This window comes from Mesoplodon bidens (assembly GCF_964165515.1).
Source record: "Mesoplodon bidens genome assembly, chromosome: 13".
In the NCBI taxonomy this organism is placed as follows: Eukaryota; Metazoa; Chordata; class Mammalia; order Artiodactyla; family Ziphiidae; genus Mesoplodon; species Mesoplodon bidens.
Genome location: NC_138169.1, coordinates 16,056,927 through 16,075,236, shown reverse-complemented (window position 1 = coordinate 16,075,236; position 18,310 = coordinate 16,056,927). Strand labels below are relative to the sequence as shown.

The 18,310-nt window shown below is 42.2% G+C and overlaps 1 protein-coding gene across 4 annotated transcripts in view; it reads left to right on the top strand.

Annotated features, from left to right (window-relative positions):
* The window catches only part of RPH3A (rabphilin 3A), a 272,301-nt gene that overhangs the window by 62,313 nt on the left and 191,678 nt on the right, over positions 1-18,310 (top strand). Inside the window, exon 2 of one of the 4 annotated variants that reach the window (XM_081253421.1) lies at positions 6,594-6,697. The exons of the other annotated variants lie outside the window; for them this stretch is intronic. The gene's annotated coding sequence lies outside the window, so the exon portion shown is untranslated. The remainder of the gene's footprint in view (positions 1-6,593; positions 6,698-18,310) is intronic. 4 annotated transcript variants of the gene reach the window in all.

Below are 18,310 nucleotides of genomic sequence, written 5' to 3'. Positions count from 1 at the left end.
TATACAGTATGTTCCCCTCAGTTGTCTATTTTATGCATAGTATCAAGAGTGTATATATGTCAGTCCCAATCTCCCAATTCCTCCCACCCCACGCCTTTCCTCCTTGGTGTCCATATATTTGTTCTCTATGTCTGTCTCTATTTCTGCTTTGCAAATAAGGTCTGTGTGTCTCTTTTTTTTTTTTTTTTTTTGAGTTTGAATTTTATTTATTTATTTATTTTTAACATCTTCATTGGAGTATAATTGCTTCACAATGGTGTGTTAGTTTCTGCTTTATAACACAGTGAATCAGCTATACATATACATATATCCCCATATCCCCTCCCTCTTGGGTCTCCCTCCCACCCTCCCTATCCCACCCCTCTAGGTGATCACAAAGCACCGAGCTGATCTCCCTGTGTGATGCAGCTGCTTCCCACTAGCTATCTGTTTTACATTTGGTAGTGTATATATGTCCATGCCACTCTCTCACTTCGTCCCAGCTTACCCTTCCCCCTCCCCGTGTCCTCAAGTCTATTCTCATCTGTGTCTTTATTCCTGTCCTGCCCCTAGGTTCTTCATAACTTTTTTTTTTTAGATTCCATATATATATATATGTGTTAGCATACGGTATTTGTTTTTCTCTTTCTGACTTACTTCACTCTGTATGACAGACTCTAGGTCTATCCACCTCATTACAAATAGCTCAATTTCATTTCTTTTTATGGCTGAGTAATATTCCATTGTACATATGTGCCACATCTTCTTTATCCATTCATCTGTCGATGGACACCTAGGTTGCTTCTGTGTCCTGGCTATTGTAAATACAGCTGCAATGAATATTGTGGTACATGACTCTTTTTTTTTTTTTTTTTTTTTTTTTTTTTATCCCTTTTTTTTTTAAGTTTATTTATTCATTTTTTTAATTAGTTTCTGCTTTATAACAAAGTGAATCAGTCATACATATACATCTGTTCCCACATCCCTTCCCTCATGCATCTCCCTCCCTCCCACCCTCCCCATCCCACCCCTCCAGGCGGTCACAAAGCACCGAGCTGATCTCCCTGTGCTCTGCGGCTGCTTCCCACTAGCTATCTACCTTACGTTTGGTAGTGTATATATGTCCATGCCTCTCTTTCGCTTTGTCACAGCTTAGCCTTCCCCCTCCCCATATCCTCAAGTCCATTCTCAAGTAGGTCTGCGTCTTCATTCCCGTTTTGCCCCTAGGTTCTTCATGACATTTTTTTTTAAATTCCGTATATATGTGTTAGCATACGGTATTTGTCTTTCTCTTTCTGACTAACTTCACTCTGTATGACAGACTCTAGGTCTATCCACCTCATTACAAATAGCTCAGTTTCGTTTCTTTTTATGGCTGAGTAATATTCCATTGTATATATGTGCCACATCTTCTTTATCCATTCATCCGATGATGGACACTTAGGTTGTTTCCAGCTCCGGGCTATTGTGAATAGAGCTGCAATGAACATTTTGGTACATGACTCTTTTTGAATTATGGTTTTCTCAGGGTATATGCCCAGTACTGGGCATTGCTGGGTCATATGGTAGTTCTATTTGTAGTTTTTTAAGGAACCTCCATACTTTTTTCCATAGTGGCTGTATCAATTTACATTCCCACCAACAGTGCAAGAGGGTTCCCTTATCTCCGCACCGTCTCCAGCATTTATTGTTTGTAGATTTTTTGATGATGGCCAGTCTGACTGGTGTGAGGGGATATCTCATTGTAGTTTTGATTTGCACTTCTCTAATAATTAGTGATGTTGAGCATTCTTTCATGTGTTTGTTGGCAGTCTGTATATCTTCTGTGGAGAAATGTCTATTTAGGTCTTCTGCCCATTTTTGGATTGGGTTGTTTGTTTTTTTGATATGGAGCTGCATGAGCTGCTTGTATATTTTGGAGATTAATCCTTTGTCAGTTGCTTCATTTGCAAATATTTTCTCCCATTCTGAGGGTTGTCTTTTCATCTTGTTTATGGTTTCCTTTGCTGTGCAAAAGCTTTCAAGTTTCATTAGGTCCCATTTGTTTATTTTTGTTTTTCCATTTCTCTAGCAGGTGGGTCAAAAAGGATCTTGCTGTGATTTATGTCATAGAGCGTTCTGCCTGTTGTCCTCTAAGAGTTTTATAGTGTCTGCCCTTACATTTAGGTCTTTAATCCATTCTGAGTTTATTTTTGTGTATGGTATTTGGGAGTGTTCTAATTTCATTCTTTTACATGTAGCTGTCCAGTTTTCCCAGCACGACTTATTGAAGAGGCTGTCTTTTCTCCATTGTATATTCTTGCCTCCTTTATCAAAGATAAGGTGACCATATGCGCGTGGGTTTATCTCTGGGCTTTCTATCCTGTTCCATTGATCTGTATTTCTGTTTTTGTGCCAGTACCATACTGTCTTGATTACTGTAGCTTTGTAGTATAGTCTGAAGTCAGGGAGCCTGATTCCTCCAGTTCCGTTTTTCTTTCTCAAGATTGTGCTTTGGCTGTTTGGGGTCTTTTGTGTTTCCATACAAATTGTGAAGTGTTTTGTTCTATCTCTGTGAAAAATGCCATTGGTAGTTTGATAGGGATTGCATTGAATCTGTAGATTGCTTTGGGTAGTAGAGTCATTTTCACAATGTTGATTCTTCCAATCCAAGAACATGGTATATCTCTCCATCTGTTTGTATCATCTTTAATTTCTTTCATCAGTGTCTTATAGTTTTCTGCATACAGGTCTTTTGTCTCCTTAGGTAGGTTTCTTCCTAGGTATTTTATTCTTTTTGTTGCAGTGGTAAATGGGTGTGTTTCCTTAATTTCTCTTTCAGATTTTTCATCATTAGTGTATAGGAATGCAAGAGATTTCTGTGCATTAATTTTGTGTCCTGCTACTTTACCAAATTCATTGATTAGCTCTAGTATTTTTCTGGTAGCATCTTTAGGATTCTCTCTATATAGTATCATGTCATCGGCAGACAGTGACAGTTTTACTTGTTCTTTTCTGATTTGGATTCCTTTTATTTCTTTTTCTTCTCTGATTGTTGTGGCTAAAACTTCCAAAACTATGTTGAATAATAGTGGTGAGAATGGGCAACTGTGTCTTGTTCCTGATCTTAGAGGAAATGGTTTCAGTTATTCACCATTGAGAATGATGTTGGCGGTGGGTTTGTCATATACGGCCTTTATTATGTCGAGGTAAGTTTCCTCTGTGCCTACTTTCTGGAGAGTTTTTATCATAAACCGGTGTTGAATTTTGTGAAAAACTTTTTCTGCATCTATTGAGATTATCATATGGTTTTTACCTTTCAATTTGTTAATATGGTGTGTCACATTAATTTGCGTGTACTGATGAATCCTTGCATTCCTGGGATAAACCCCACTTGATCGTGGTGTATGATCCTTTTTTTTTTTTTTTTTTTGCGGTACGCAGGCCTCCCACTGTTGTAGCCTCTCCCGTTGCGGAGCACAGGCTCTGGACGCGCAGGCCCAGCGGCCATGGCTCATGGGCCCAGCCACTCCACGGCATATGGGATCCTCCCGGACCGGGGCACGAACCCATATCCCCTGCATTGGCAGGTGGACTCTCAACCACTGCGCCACCAGGGAGGCCCATATGATCCTTTTAATGTGCCACTGGATTCTGTTTGCTAGCATTTTGTTGAGGATTTTTGCATCTGTGTTCATCAGTGATACTGGCCTGTAGTTTTCATTTTTTGTGACATCTTTGCTTGGTTTTGGTATCAGGGTGATGGTGGCCTCGTAGAATGAGTTTGGGAGTGTTCCTCCCTCTGCTATATTTTGGAAGAGTTTGAGAAGGATACGTGGCTAGCTCTTCTCTAAATGTTTGATAGAATTCGCCTGTGAAGCCATCTGGTCCTGAACTTTTGTTTGTTGGAAAATTTCTAATCACAGTTTCAATTTCAGTGCCTGTGATTGGTCTGTTTATATATTCTATTTCTTCCTGGTTCAGTCTCAGAACGTTGTGCTTTTCTAAGAATTTGTCCATTTCTAACAGGTTGTCTATTTTATTGGCATATAGTTGCTTGTAGTATCTCTAATGATCCTTTGTATTTCTGTGGTGTCAGTTGTTACTTTTCCTTTTTCATTTATTGTGTTGTTCGTCATTGTTTGTTTGCTCTTTAGTTCTTCTAGGTTCTTGTTAAACGTTTCTTATATTTTCTCCATTCTGTTTCCAAGATTTGGGATCATCTTTACTATCATTACTCTGAATTCTTTTTCAGGTGGGCTGCCTATTTCCTCTTCATTTGTTTTTTTCTGGTGGGTTTTACCTTGCTCCTTCATCTGGTGGGTTTTTACCTTGCTGCATATTTCTCTGTCTTCTCATTTTGCTTAACTTACTGTGTTTGGGGTCTCCTTTTCGCAGGCTGAAGGTTCGTAGTTCCCATTGTTTTTGGTGTCTGCCCCCAGTGGGTAAGGTTGGTTCAGTGGTTTGTCTAGGCTTCCTGGTGGAGGGGACTGGTGCCTGTGTTCTGGTGGATGAGGCTGGATCTTGTCTTTCTGGTGGACAGGACCACGTCTGGTGGTATGTCATGGGGTGTCTGTGAACTTATGATTTTAGGCATCCTCTCTGCTAATGGGTGGGGTTGTGTTCCTGTCTTGCTAGTTGTTTGGCCTGGGGTGCCCAGCGCTGGAGCTTGCTGGCATTGAGTGGAGCTGGGTCTTATTGTTGAGACAGAGAGCTCTCGCCAATTGATATTATGTGTGGCTGGGAGGTCTCTGATGGTCCAGTGTCCTGAACTTGGCTCTCCCACCTCTGAGGTTCAGACCTGACATCCCACCAGGACACCAAGACCCTGTCAGCCAACGGCTTTTAGGAAGTCTGAGGTCTTCTACTGGCGTGCAGTAGGTGTTCAGTAGGAGTTGTTCCACGTGTAGATTTATTTTTGATGTATTTGTGGGGAGGAAGGTGATCTCCACATCTTACTTCTCTGCCATCTTGAAGTGTAATTTCACATATTCTCCTTATAGTGTGATTTTGATGCCCTTTCCATTGAGTGGCAGTATCTGTGTTCTTTCCTTTTGAATCTGGGCAAGCTTGAGACTGTGGTAGAGTGAAACCATATGACTTTTGAGGTGACTTGTCCAGGTTTCCACAGCTAATAAACAGTGGCAGAACTGGAATTTGATGCTAGGACTGGCCCAGGACCTTGATTCTGGGAGTGTCAACAGGTACACTCCCTCTCCGGGGGCTGAACTGCCTCAAAAAACCTGAGACAAAGTAAATTGTGAGCTGTGTCATCCACCCTGCAAAGAATATTTGTTAATCTGAGACACATAGTTCGAATGCTTTAATCACAATATCATATGTTTCAGACAGCAGCAGGACCATTGCAATATGACCTAGTTAAGGATGCCTTAAGGATAAAGCCTCATGTGATCAAGGAGCTTGGGTTTAAAATTTTGTTAACATAAGGATCCAGCCACTCCCCTTGTACATGAGTTCCCTATGGCTTCTGTAACAAATGACCATGAACTTAGTAACTCAAAACAACACAAGTTTATTCTCCTAAATCCTGGAGGTCAGGAGAACGAAATCAAGGACTTACTGAAGACTTAAATCAAGGTGTTAGCAGGGCTTGTTCATTCTGTAGGATCCAGAGGAGAATCCATTCCTTGTCTCTGCCAGCTGCTAGAGGCTGCTCCTGGCCCCTTCCTTCATCTTTAAAGCCAGCAATACAGCATCTTCTCTTCTCTATGACTTCCTGCCTCCCTCTTATGAGGGCCTTTGTAATTACATTGGGTTCACCTAAAAAATCCAGGTAGATTTTCTTTCCATCTCAAGATCCTTAACTTAATCATATCTGTGAAGTCCTTTTGCCATATAAGGTAACATATCTATAGGTTCCACAGATTAGTATGTTGACATCTTTGGGGAAGTGGGGTCATTATTCACCCTACTGCAATTACCCAGAATTCTTCAAAAGCCTGTTGGATGGATCAGGTTTCCATTTGAGAATCCATCTGTGCCAGTTCAGGTCCTGCAAGAAGCAGATATTAGGAGAGAATTACAGGGGTGAGTGCCTGTGAAGGATGAAGAAGAGAGGGAGCTGGAATAGAGTGTGATGTGGGTCTGACACATGTGAAAAGGGAGGGGCAGGAAGGAGAGCTGGATAGGAAGAGCTGAGACCCCAGTGCAGCCCTGAGAAGGTCTCAGCCCGGCTGATGGGGAGCCCCAGAGCAAGGATCGCCCTTTAAGGAGTCCCATGTCTATCCTGAGTGGCCCAGCTGTACCACCCTTGCCGTGCTCAGTCAGAGATTGGGAGCAACCCTGGGAAAGTGGGTGTTTAGGATCTCTGGAAGCAGCTGGAGGCTGTCAGCCAGTCACACTCTTTGCAGCAGGGAGATCTGAGCTGTGCTCTCTCATGGCCCCCACATCACCAGACAGGTTAAGGGAGCTTCCCTCTTTTCTGCTTTAAAACCATCAAGTGCAAGGTGAGGTCTGACAGTTTGAATTATCCTTGTCCAGGCATGAGAAATGATACTCGCTGGAGAGTTGAAGGGTCAAAGGAACCAGCTGCTTACTAGGTGTGTGACTTTGGAAAAGTGACCTCTCCTCTCTGAGCCTCCGTTTTCTCATCCCTAATATTCATTCCACTTTAGATATTCGTTGTTTGCTGATTGTCTGCCAGATGCCACCTGAGGGGCCTGAGACTTGGCAGGGAACAAGACAGACACAGTCCGTGTCCTCACTTCGCTGATGGCTGGTGAGAGTCCCAACTTGCAGGGTTGTTCTGATGACAAATGAGGAGATCATTCTGTAAATGGCCAGATCTTAACTGCATGATCCCCTTTGCTAACACTGGAGGGTTTCACAGCCCATAATTTTGGGAACTACTAATTCTTTTAGGCCACAGGACACTCTGAAGTGTGCATTTAGCCACAGATTAGGTTTGGTTCGTCTGGAGCCCAGAATACACCAAAAATCCAGGAGTCTGAGTGTATTATACTTGTGCAAACCAGTTTTTTTTTTTTTCCTGGCTCAAAAACCCAAATTTCATGCTTAATGAATGGAAGTTATGCTTCCCTTGGCCTGTCTTTCCTGAGGATGTCTCTTTAAAATCTGTTCCATTTCACCAGTACTCTATTATTACACCATTTTAAGCCATTTTTTGGTAAAGAATGTGGGTTCTGGAACAAGACTGTCTATATTTGAACCCCTCCTCTGCCACTTATTGGCCCTGTGACCTTGGAGGCAAGTAGCTTAGTCTCTCTGTGCCTCAGTTTGTAATCTGTAAAATGGGGATAATAAAGGTAACTACCTCATAGGATTGTTGTATTTATTCACTTTGTACTGAACACCTACTATGTGATGGATGTCTTATTCTCAGTGCTGGAGACAGCAGTGAATAAAACAGGCAGATGTTCTAATGGGAGTGACAGGCAGTAAACAAGTAAATGATATAATATGACAGGTGGGATAAGTGCCATAAAGCAAAATAAACCAGAATAATGGGACTAGAGAGGAAGGGTGCTACTTTAGCTCAGGTAATCAGGGAAGACCTCTCCAAGGAGGTGACATTTGAGTAGAGACCTGGGCAAAGTGAGCCATGTGGATGTGTATCTGGGGGAAGAGCATTTCAGGCAGAGGGAATGGCAAGTGCAAAGGTCCTGAGGTAGCAAAGAGTTTGAGGAACAGCAAGGAGGGTAGTGCAGGTAGAACAGAGTGAATGAGCAAAGGTTTAGGTGAGTTAATAAAAGTCAAGTGCTTGGAACAGTGCCTGGCACAATAGCAAATGCATCAATGTTAATTGTTGTCATTGCTATTATTATTGCCATGAGTCTTCAGAGTAGAAAACTCATATTGGGGGGGAAACCTAGGCTATGTATTTTCCTGATATTACAAAATATATTAAAAATAAATTTAGTTTTCTTCTAAGTTGGCAGGAATATATATTCCTTTATACATACATATGTGTGATTGTGTTTGTGTGTGCATTTATATACATATATGTAATCATTGTAAGTAATTTTCAAAATACAGATGAGAGAACATATGGAAACAACCACTGTTAGTGTTTTAGTATATTTCCCACTGGTATTTTTATGTGCTTAGTTTTCCATCTATCACAATTATAATCACTATGTATACTGTATGCAATTCTGTTTTTTTACTTGACCTGATGACATAACTATTTCCCATGATACAAATGTATCACAAACATAATTTGTTAGGGCTGAATAATGCCCTGCTGACTGTAAAATGCCAACCCATTCTGCAGTTAATGGACATTTAGGCTGGTTTTCGTTTTTCTCTATATGCATAATGTGCATTATGTTTTTTTCCCCTTTATACTCAGGGTTGTTTCCTTAGTTGACATTTTCAAATACGAAATTGCTGATTCAAAATTCTAGATGGTTGGTTCTTCACTTATAGAAATTTAAAACCTACAGTGTTTATTTGCGGGGTTCTTTGATATGGAGTGAATCAGATCTCTTGGTAGACTTCAGATAGTGCTACATTTCATTTTATTCCTTTTTCAAGTTGGAAAAGTTCATGTCCATTCATCTCTGAGAGTAATGAGATTTTCTGTTTGGTGCCCCTAGCACTTTTCATTTTAAATTATTAAAAAAAGATCTCCATCCAATGTCTTATTGAGACGTTATGACTCTTGGTAATACTGGAACTAAGGTGATGCAGTCAGTAAAAGATGGGGTAAAAGATGAAACTTCTAACCAGACCTGTGACCCGAGAGAAGTCCTGCCTTCTCTTTGGGCCACAATTTCCCCACATGTAATAAAGACTGCAGGACTCCTGTGTTGTTCTGAGCACTTGCATTATTTACATTTATTGACCCAAGTTCTTAGAGCAATTGGGCGCCTGCCCTTTGAGGATACTGCGTTAAGCTATAAGCTCCCTAAGGTCAGATATCTTGCCTGCTTTATTCACAACTCTATTAGTCTGCTCAGGCCATCATAACAAAATACTACAGACTGGGGGGCTTGAATAATAGAAATTAATTTCTCACAGTTTTGGAGGCTGGAAGTCCAAGATCAAGGTGTCAGTAGGGCTGGCTTCTCTTGAGATCTTTCTCTTTGGCTTGAAGAGGTCATCTTCTCACTGTGTCCTCATGTGGCCTTTCCTCTGTGCTGGTGCATCCTTGGCGTCTCTCTCTCTATTTTCTTATAAGGACACTGTCAGATTGGATTAGGACCCCACCCTGTTGTCTTAATTTTAACTTAAATCAACTCTTTAAAGGACTTACCTCCAAATACAGTTACATTCTGAAGTACTGGGTATTGGGGCTTCAACACTGGAATGGGGGGGGGACTTCCCTGGTGGCGCAGTGGTTAAGAATCCACCTGCCAATGCAGGGGACACGGGTTCGAGCCCTGGTCCGGGAAGATCCCACATGCTGCGGAGCAGCTAAGCCCGTGTGCCACAACTACTGAGCCTGTGCTCTAGAGCCCACAAGCCACAACTACTGAGCCCACATGCCACAACTACTGAAGCCCACGTGCCTAGAGCCCATGCTCTGCAACAAGAGAAGCTACCGCAATGAGAAGCCCACACACTGCAATGAAGAGTAGCCCCTGCTGGCCGCAACTAGAGAAAGCCCACACGTAGCAATGAAGACCTGATGCAGCCAAAAATAAATAAATAATTTAAAATAAAATATTAAAAAATTGACAAAAAAAGAAAATTATTTTTAAAAAAAGAATGGGGGGGACACAAGATTCAGCCAATGTGTATCCAGCTTTTAGAACTAACATTGTCATCATATATTTAGCACCAAATATAGATCCACATCACCTTAGTTCCTGGCACATACACTCTCAGAAAACATTTGTTGAATGAATGAATGAATGTATGAATGAATAAATGAATGAATGAAGGCAGCATCTTAGAAGTTTGGGAAAGCTGACATTTGCAGTTCGGTCCAGGCAGCCAAGGCAGTCCCATTTTGTAGAATTTCATCTCTAATATTAACGCTGTTCTGCAGGTGAGGATGTTGAGCTGAAGGAGCTGAGACTCAAGTCTAGGCCTCCCTGATGTCAGGGCCAGAGCTTCTAACCTTCCTGCCACACTGGCAAGCTTGGCTTGATCATTACCAAACTCCATTACGTAACTTTAGCATTCTCTAGAAATCATTGCTTCTTCACTGAACAAAGACTTTCTTATCAGACTGGGTAAGAGGAAGCCAAGAGGAGATTCTTGAATAATAAGTGATTATGTGGGGGTCCAAAAGTGGAATCTTGCTCATCCCCTTTTATATATCTTTTTTTTTTTTTTGGCTGTGCCGCCCAATGGCATGTGGGATCTTAGTTCCCTAACAAGGGATCGAACCCATGTCCCCTACAGTGGAAGTGATGAGTCGTAACCACTGGACTGCCAGGGAATTCCCATCTTTTTAATAAAAAGTAGCTTTTAAAGTAGAACAGTAACACACACATAGTAAAATAATTCAAACAGTACAGAAAGGCAAAAAGGAAAAAAACCTCTCCCTCCTTATCTCCAGGCCCACTCTCAGAGGTAACACTGTTGACAAAAATGCCAGCGCTGTGAGAGCTAGGAGTTTTGACTTGGTTTCCCAGTGCTGTACCCTAGTGTCAACAACAAAGTCTGGTACACACAAGGCACTCAGTAAATATCTGAAAGCATTCAGTATGTATAATAAATATTGAAGGCATTCAATAAATATATTGAATGAATTAATGGATATATGTGCATTAACATTAAAAAAATTTTTTGAAGTAGAGTTGGCTTACAATGTGGTGTTGGTTTCAGGTGTACAGCAAAGTGATTCAGTTATACATATGCACATATTTATTCTTCCTCAGATTCTTTTCCATTGTAGGTTAATTCAAGATATTGAGTATAGTTCCCTGTGCTATACAGTATGTCCTTGTTGGTTATCTGTTTTATATATAGTAGTGTGTATATGTTAATCCCAAACTCCTAATTTTTAAAAGTACAAGTGGGTTCATATTATAAATACTTAATTATATCTCGGTGCTTTTGCGTGTTAGTACTGTAGATCCACTTCACTCTTGATACCAGACACTGAGTGCCATGGATGCATGAACTTCCAATTTTTTTATTATGGTAAGATATACATAACATAGAATTTACCATTCTAAACATTTTTAAGTGTATAATTGGGTCGCGTTAAGTACATTCACGACGTTGTGCAGCCATCACCACCATCCTGAATAGAAGCTCTATGCCCATTAAACAGTAGCTCCCACTCCCTCCCTCCACCCAGCCTCTGGTAACCACTATTCTACTTTCTGCCTCTATGAACCTGCCTTTTCTAGGGACCTCATACAAGTTGAGTCATACATTATTTGTCCTTTTTTATCTGGCTTATTTCATGTAAACATAATGTTCATCCATGTTGCAGCATGTATCAGAATTTATTTTTATTTTTTTTTGCGGTACATGGGCCTCTCACTGTTGTGGCCTCTCCCGTTGCGGAGCACAGGCTCCGGACACGCAGGCTCAGCGGCCATGGCTCACGGGCCCAGCTGCTCTGCAGCATGTGGGATCTTCCCGGACCGGGGCACGAACCCGTGTCCCCTGCATCGGCAGGTGGACTCTCAACCACTGCGCCACCAGGGAAGCCCCATGTATCAGAATTTTATTCCTCTTTAAAGGCTGAATAATATTTCATTGTATGGATAGAACCCATTTTGTTTATCCATTCATCTGTCGATGGACACTTGGGTTGTTTCCACCATTTGGCTATTATGATTAATGATGCCATGAACACGAGTGTACAAATACCTGTTTGAGCTCCTGCTTTCACTTCTTTGGGGTACATACTGAGAAGTGGGATTACTGGATCATATAGTCATTCTTTTTGAGCAACCACCAAACTGAAACCTTCGTTTTAAAACCAGTCACTTCCTGTATTTGTGTCCATAAACATAGGGCCAGAGTGGGTGGGTAAGTGGAGGGCTGGTGAGTGACCCAAGAGAAAAACAAAGCTCTGGCCTTGGAGAGCCCCCATCACCTAGTGTCGTTCCTGTGCACATTTCTTCTCCTTTATTTCCTCTGCCCCATGCAAACACCCATTCATTCCTTCATTCATTTTTCAACACGTGTATATTGATTAATTTTGCCATGTTTCAGGCATAGGTTTAGGTGCTGGGATATGTAGGCAAAAATAAGCATCTACTACTTTTGCCCTCAAGGAGCTTATATTACAATAATTATAAATAGTCCAACAAAATAAATAGATAATATAGAAAATTTAGAAGGTGAAGATAGTTCTGAAAAAAAGAAATAGGGGAAGGGGGTGGTAAGTGCTGGGATGAGGGGTGTTGCTGTTTTAAATAGTGGGTCAGAGAAAGCCTCACTGAGAAGGTGGCATTTTAGCAAACACCTGAAGGAGGGGAGGGAGTTGGCTGTGTGGATGAGGGGAAGAGCATTTCAGTCAGAGGGAACAGCCATTGTGGAGGCCCTGAGGTAGGAGCCTCCACATGTGCTCTGGGAAGAGCATAGTGAGTAAGAGAGTGGGAGGAGGTGAGGTTGGGGAGGTCATGTAGGCAGAATGTGTAGGTCCTTGTAGATGCCTGTGAAATCATTGGCTTCCTTTCCGACTGAAGTAGGGCATCTCTGGAAATTTTTGACCAGAGGAGTAGTGTGATCTAATCTCTTGTCTTTGCTTTTCTTTTCTTTTCCTCTCTTTTCCTTTTTAAAGCAGGATTATGCCACCTACTGTGTTGACAGTAGTCTGCAGGGGGGACCAGGGTAAGGGCAGGGAGACCATTTAGGAAGCAGTTACGATGATACAGATGAGAGAAGATGAGGATATGTTCCAGGCTGTTAGCTGTGGCGGCGATGAGAAGTGTTTGGATTCAGGATACGTGTTGTAGGCTGAGCCAACAGAATTTGCGGGTGGATTGTGTGACTTGTTTGTTAGTAAAATGCTTTAATGAAAACAAATGTTTTGCTGCATCTGCTAAGTGTTTGATATATTGGGGCAAGATCAATTTGTTGATAGATGATGGTTGCTGTTGGACTGGTCCCCAGATGGTCAGATTAGTTGACCTTCACCTGCTGGTGCCTCATGGTCTATCTGCTCAGGTTCAGAGGAGGAAGGAGAAAATGCTAATAATGGTAACAGCTAATATTGATTGAGAACTCTCTTTATGCCAGGCACTCTTCTTAACACTCATATTTCATACAGTAGATAGATATTCTTTGTTATATATTTAGAAGAAATTTTTTTTGAGGTAATCACAAAGTTACAGAAAAGTTGGGAGTACAGTACCAAAATTTTTTCTTCCGCTGAATCATTTGACCGTAAGTTGCCTTTTGGTGCCTCAGTGTCCTCTGGTGTAAAATGGTTCAGAGTGTGGGATTTCATATCAGGCCTACGTTCAAATCTTGGATCTACCACTGATTTTATGGATGGCCTTGGGGCAAGGCAGAGCAGCTCTCCAAGTCTCAATTTCTCCATCTGAAAGAGGGGATAATAATTCCAGCACCTGCTTTCTCAGATGGGGGAGTGTAGAAACCTTGGGGCAATGTGTGTAGATCACCTAGGAGAGAGCCCAGTTCATGGTAAGTAGTTGGTAAATTGCTTCTAGGATTCTTGTTTAGGTCCCTGAAAATAGTGTTTCATTCAAAAGGGGGAAAGAGTAATTAGAGACACAGTTTGATCTATGCCGATGCAAGGGATCTTCATGGAAGTGAAGAGCTGTCTTCCCATTTTACAGATGAGGCAACTGGGTCCCACAAAGAGTAAGAAGCTCTTGAAAGGAAGCAGATATAGCACTTAAATTTTTGTCTCCTGTTCAGTCTTCAGAATGTTCCATTAAAAATGGGTGTGCTACCGTCTGTGAGCAATTAAAGGAAGAGTTATTCTTGAAGCACTTCTGATTACAATGAAAACGCGTTGTTTTCACAGCAGCTTTAAACAAACACCCCTCCACCTCGGACACCCCTCCCCACCAAAACAAGCAACCCAGTGCATTCTGGGTCAGCAGCCCCCTGCAGCTGTACCCGAATGTTATGAGGTGTTCGAACATCAAAGCAGGGACCATCCTCTCCTCTCCACACAGTGGGGACAAAATTGCTTTCTTCTGATTGAGGCATAATTGCATCAGGATCTCAGTAGGGAGGAGGCAGGATGAAATGCCGAAAGTCATTCTGTACCTTTACAAAGTTATTTACTCAGCTGTCATTCAGCGGGGCAGCTTTGCTTTCTTTGGGTTTCCATTAACTTTTTTTTTTTTTTTTTTTTTTGGCCTACTATGTATTGAGTGCTTACTGTGTGTGTGACTCTGTATTAAGCTCTTTAGTTATTGTAAAGGAGCATTTCTCTGGCATGTTTCCCATTCAACTCATTCCAGATGAACCATTTCTGCAACTAAATCTAACTCCAGAGGAATAAAATGCTGGGCAAAGAAGTTTTAGAGAGAGATCCTCTATGCATGCATGTATGCATCCATTCATCTCCCTGTCCATCCGTCCATCTACCCATTCATCCTGTGAAGAAAGTGTTGTTATTTCCATCTTATGGATAAGGAACCCAAAGCTCAGAGAGGTTGTGATATGCCTAAAGTTACACAGCCAGTAAGAAGAAGTACTGGATTTTGCTATAAGCATCAAGGGGAACTCACTCCTCTCTCATTGTCTATGGCAGGGGTGAGCAAACATTTTCTGTAAAGTTCTGGATAGTAATTAATTTGGGCTTTGCAGGCCATACAGTTTCTCTCACAGCTACTGAACTCTGCCATAGCATGAAAGCAGCTATAGACAGTAGGCACATGAATGGGTTAACTGTATTCCGATAAACCTTTGCTTACAAAAACAGGAGGCAGGCCACTTTTGACCCATGGGCTGTGGTTGGCCAACTCCTGCTCTGTGGTCCTGAGGGTTGTGAATCATGGTGACCCATGCTTCCTGAACTCCCAGCTACAGGGGTGGGCACATGACCAACCTGAGCCAATCAGAGACTTCTCTGGGATTGATAAATTGATGATGAAAGAGAGTTTCCTCATCTGTGAAATGGACACATTAATTTTCCCTATCTCAGAGGTGAACCTTGGCAAAGATTAAATAGGTAAGTATAGATAAAAGGCTTAGAATAGTGCCTGGCACAAGATTAGATATTCTATAAAGTTTTAGTTATTATTATATAAATTTGAATGTTTGCCTAATTTTGGCTATTAGCTGTCTTTCTTCAAATGTCTTTTATCCTCAGAGTGTATGGTTTATAAACAAAAGCTTAATTGCATAAGGAGATTACATTTATTTATTGGAACCCAGTAGTGAATTCCTTTGAAAAAGAAGCATATTTTTGTTATGCAAATAATCACCCTTAACTGTTTTTATAAACTCAGATTTTAAAAACATCAGATTTCCTGAAAGCTTCATTGCTATTGCAATGCCTTCCTGAGCCATGTTTGGCCTTTGTAGGGGGCACAGGAACTGCAAAAGCACAAAGCCACTTCCTGGTCAGGTGAATCTAAGTGAACTGAGTCAAAAGCATCAGGTTCAAGACTAGCAGAGCAGCCCCCTTGCTACTCATTTGGAACAAGCATTGATATGTCGGACGACTCCAGTTTCTTGCATCTACCTGAGCTGGGGGTCATGTTCTGCAGATTCAGCCATGGCTGCAGTCACAGTGTAGGTCACCAACGGGAAATTTTCTTGCTGCTGTTTCAGATGGAAACAGAACTTAATAGCTTATGTCTCTTTTCTCTGCTGTGTGGTGCCAGGGGCATTTTAATGGTTCGGGGAAAGGGGGGTATGTCTGAAAGCCTTGCCTTTTGGGGTTCTGTTGCCGCCACTAGACCGGTGACCATATTCTGAGTTTTCTTCCCTGGCCAGTCTTTAGCCCTCACTGCCATCAACTATCTCTGCCTTTGGAACCAGCCCAGGCCTCCCAGCTCTGACACCTGTAGTCGTGTGGGCCTCCCCTGAAACCTCTCCTGTTTCACTGATGCAGTCCAGCCGGGCAGTTGAAGGTGTGAAAATCGAGCTACTCTAGTTTCCCCCTTCATACTTGGGGCTTGAGTGAATAAGAGGCAGGGGGGGCTTTTTTTTTTCAAATGTAAAATTCTTTCTGGTCAAAGCAAACTGAGTGAGAGAACAGTGGCTAGAGTGGCAAAGAGATGCCTGAATTAGGAACCTTTGTGGGGGAAGAGATGCCTGTACCCACGTGGCAGGCTCCAGAAGGTATATAGGGAAGGAGAGAGGTCTCTGATACCAAGTTTTCCAAAGCTGTCCTCCCACACATTTACTTTGCCCCAAAGCAAAAGTCCTGAGAAACTGTGTAAACCACATTTCTGGAGGCCCAATCTTAGTGTGATTGTCATAATATGTTTAGATGGGCTTTATCTTTATTTATGATTCATCTCTAGTCAGCAGAGACTTAACTTTAATCCATTCTCCACATCTTAATTGGCATCATCATTAACAAATGCTGATCTGATTCTGTCTACCTAGAACCTTTTGATGCCTTCCAAAGCTGTTAAGATGAAGACCCGAACCCTCTCTGTGGACCCCTGCAACCTCATCCCAATCAACTCTTTGGTTCCCTGCTCCAGTCACATGGGCCTTTTCCAAGTTCCTTGAAAGTAGAGTGCCTTACTCCCTTCTGCCACAGGGCCTTTGCACATGCTGTTTTGGCTCTGCTTTATTGCCCTTCCTTTCTAGGTGATCTCATTCAGTCTTAAGTTTTTAAATACCACTGACATGCTGGGTAACTTCTAGGTATGAATCTCTAGTCCCAACCTCTACCCTACAATACAGAATTGTATATATACCAAGGAATTGTATAGAAGACCTACATCTTCACTTGTGTCTATTAGGAAGCTCAAATAATATGTCAAAAATAGCTTTTGGGGCTTCCCTGGTGGCGCAGTGGTTGAGAGTCCGCCTGCGAGTGCAGGGGACACGGGTTCGTGCCCCGGTCTGGGAGGATCCCACGTGCCGTGGAGTGGCTGGACCCATGAGCCATGGCCGCTGGGCCTGCGCGTCCGGAGCCTGTGCTCCGCAACGGGAGAGGCCACAACAGCGAGAGGCCCGCGTACTGCAAAAAAAAAAAAAAAAAAAAAAAGCTTCTGATTCCCTCTCCCACCCTGCACCCTCTCTTCTCTAAGTCTTCATCTCTGTAAAAAGAATTTGCTCAGGCAGCAAATTCAGGTGTTATTTGTGATTTTTTTCCATATCAGTCAGTGTCCCAGCAGGAAACATGGCACATTCAAATCAGGATAATTTAAGGAGGAGTTATTTATAAAGGGACCAGTTAGAAAGATGTGAATGAAGGGAATTTCTAGGTATAGTGCAGGAACCCAGGGCTAGAAGCAGAAGAGCTGTTAGTCCTAGCCTGAGGTGAATGAAAACAGAAAAGGTATTCAAACTCAGAAGGAGGAACTCTGTAGAGCAGGTCACCTTGGAGGACCACTGAGGTCAAGGGACATAGCCATCCTGAGGAAACTTTGCAAGGAAAGGGTGAGAAATACTCACTCTCATGCCTCATTTGATCTCTTGCTCCCTATTGGGACAGTGCTTAGCTTGAGTAGGAACTAAAAAAATGTTGAATGAATGGATGGCAAGTCCTCCCCTGCTCCCTTTGCCTAGCTAAGTCCTACACTTTCTTCAGACCTCAGCTCAAATGTCCCTTCTTCCAGGAAGCCTTCCCTGATTCTCCCAGACTAGATCATTCACCTCTTGCACTTCCCTGGCTTCCTTCACAGCCCCGTCACATGTTGTAATTATGTTTCTGTGTGATTATGTAGTTAGTGTCTTAATTCATAGACCAGATTGTAAGATCTGGGATGGCAGTGGCTGTATTTGTCTTACTCATCCTATTTCCCCTGCACCCAGCACAATTCCTGGCACACAGGTGCTCCCCCCGCAACACACAAAATCTCTGTGAGATGAATAAATAATAAATGAACTTTCTCTAAGACTGGTCCTCTCTAACAGATAGATAACTTTCTATAAGTATCTCTTAGGGTGACCAACGAGGCTTTTGGAAAAGGCTTTCCCCAATTTGACTGCTCTGTAAACTTGAGTTTCCCACTGGTTCATTTTTTAATGTAGGTGCACTTGGGTAAAGAATGAATTAGTAGTGCAGCATTCTCAGTGCAGCCCTGATTTCACCCTCTCAGAACTCCTTTTGGGTTTTATTCTCTTGGGTTCAGAGCAGAATAACAACATGGATATATATATGCAGACATTTGTCTTCCCAGTAGCTTCATGAGCAATGAAAAATGAAGATTTTTTCTCCTTCTGTTTCAAATCCCCAACTCCATCCAAACCCACCAAAGACAGCAATACATCATTGATTACCAGAGTTGCTGAGTATGGTTGTGCAGGTTGCTCACTGCTCAAGGGTGAGAAGTGAGTGGGGGTT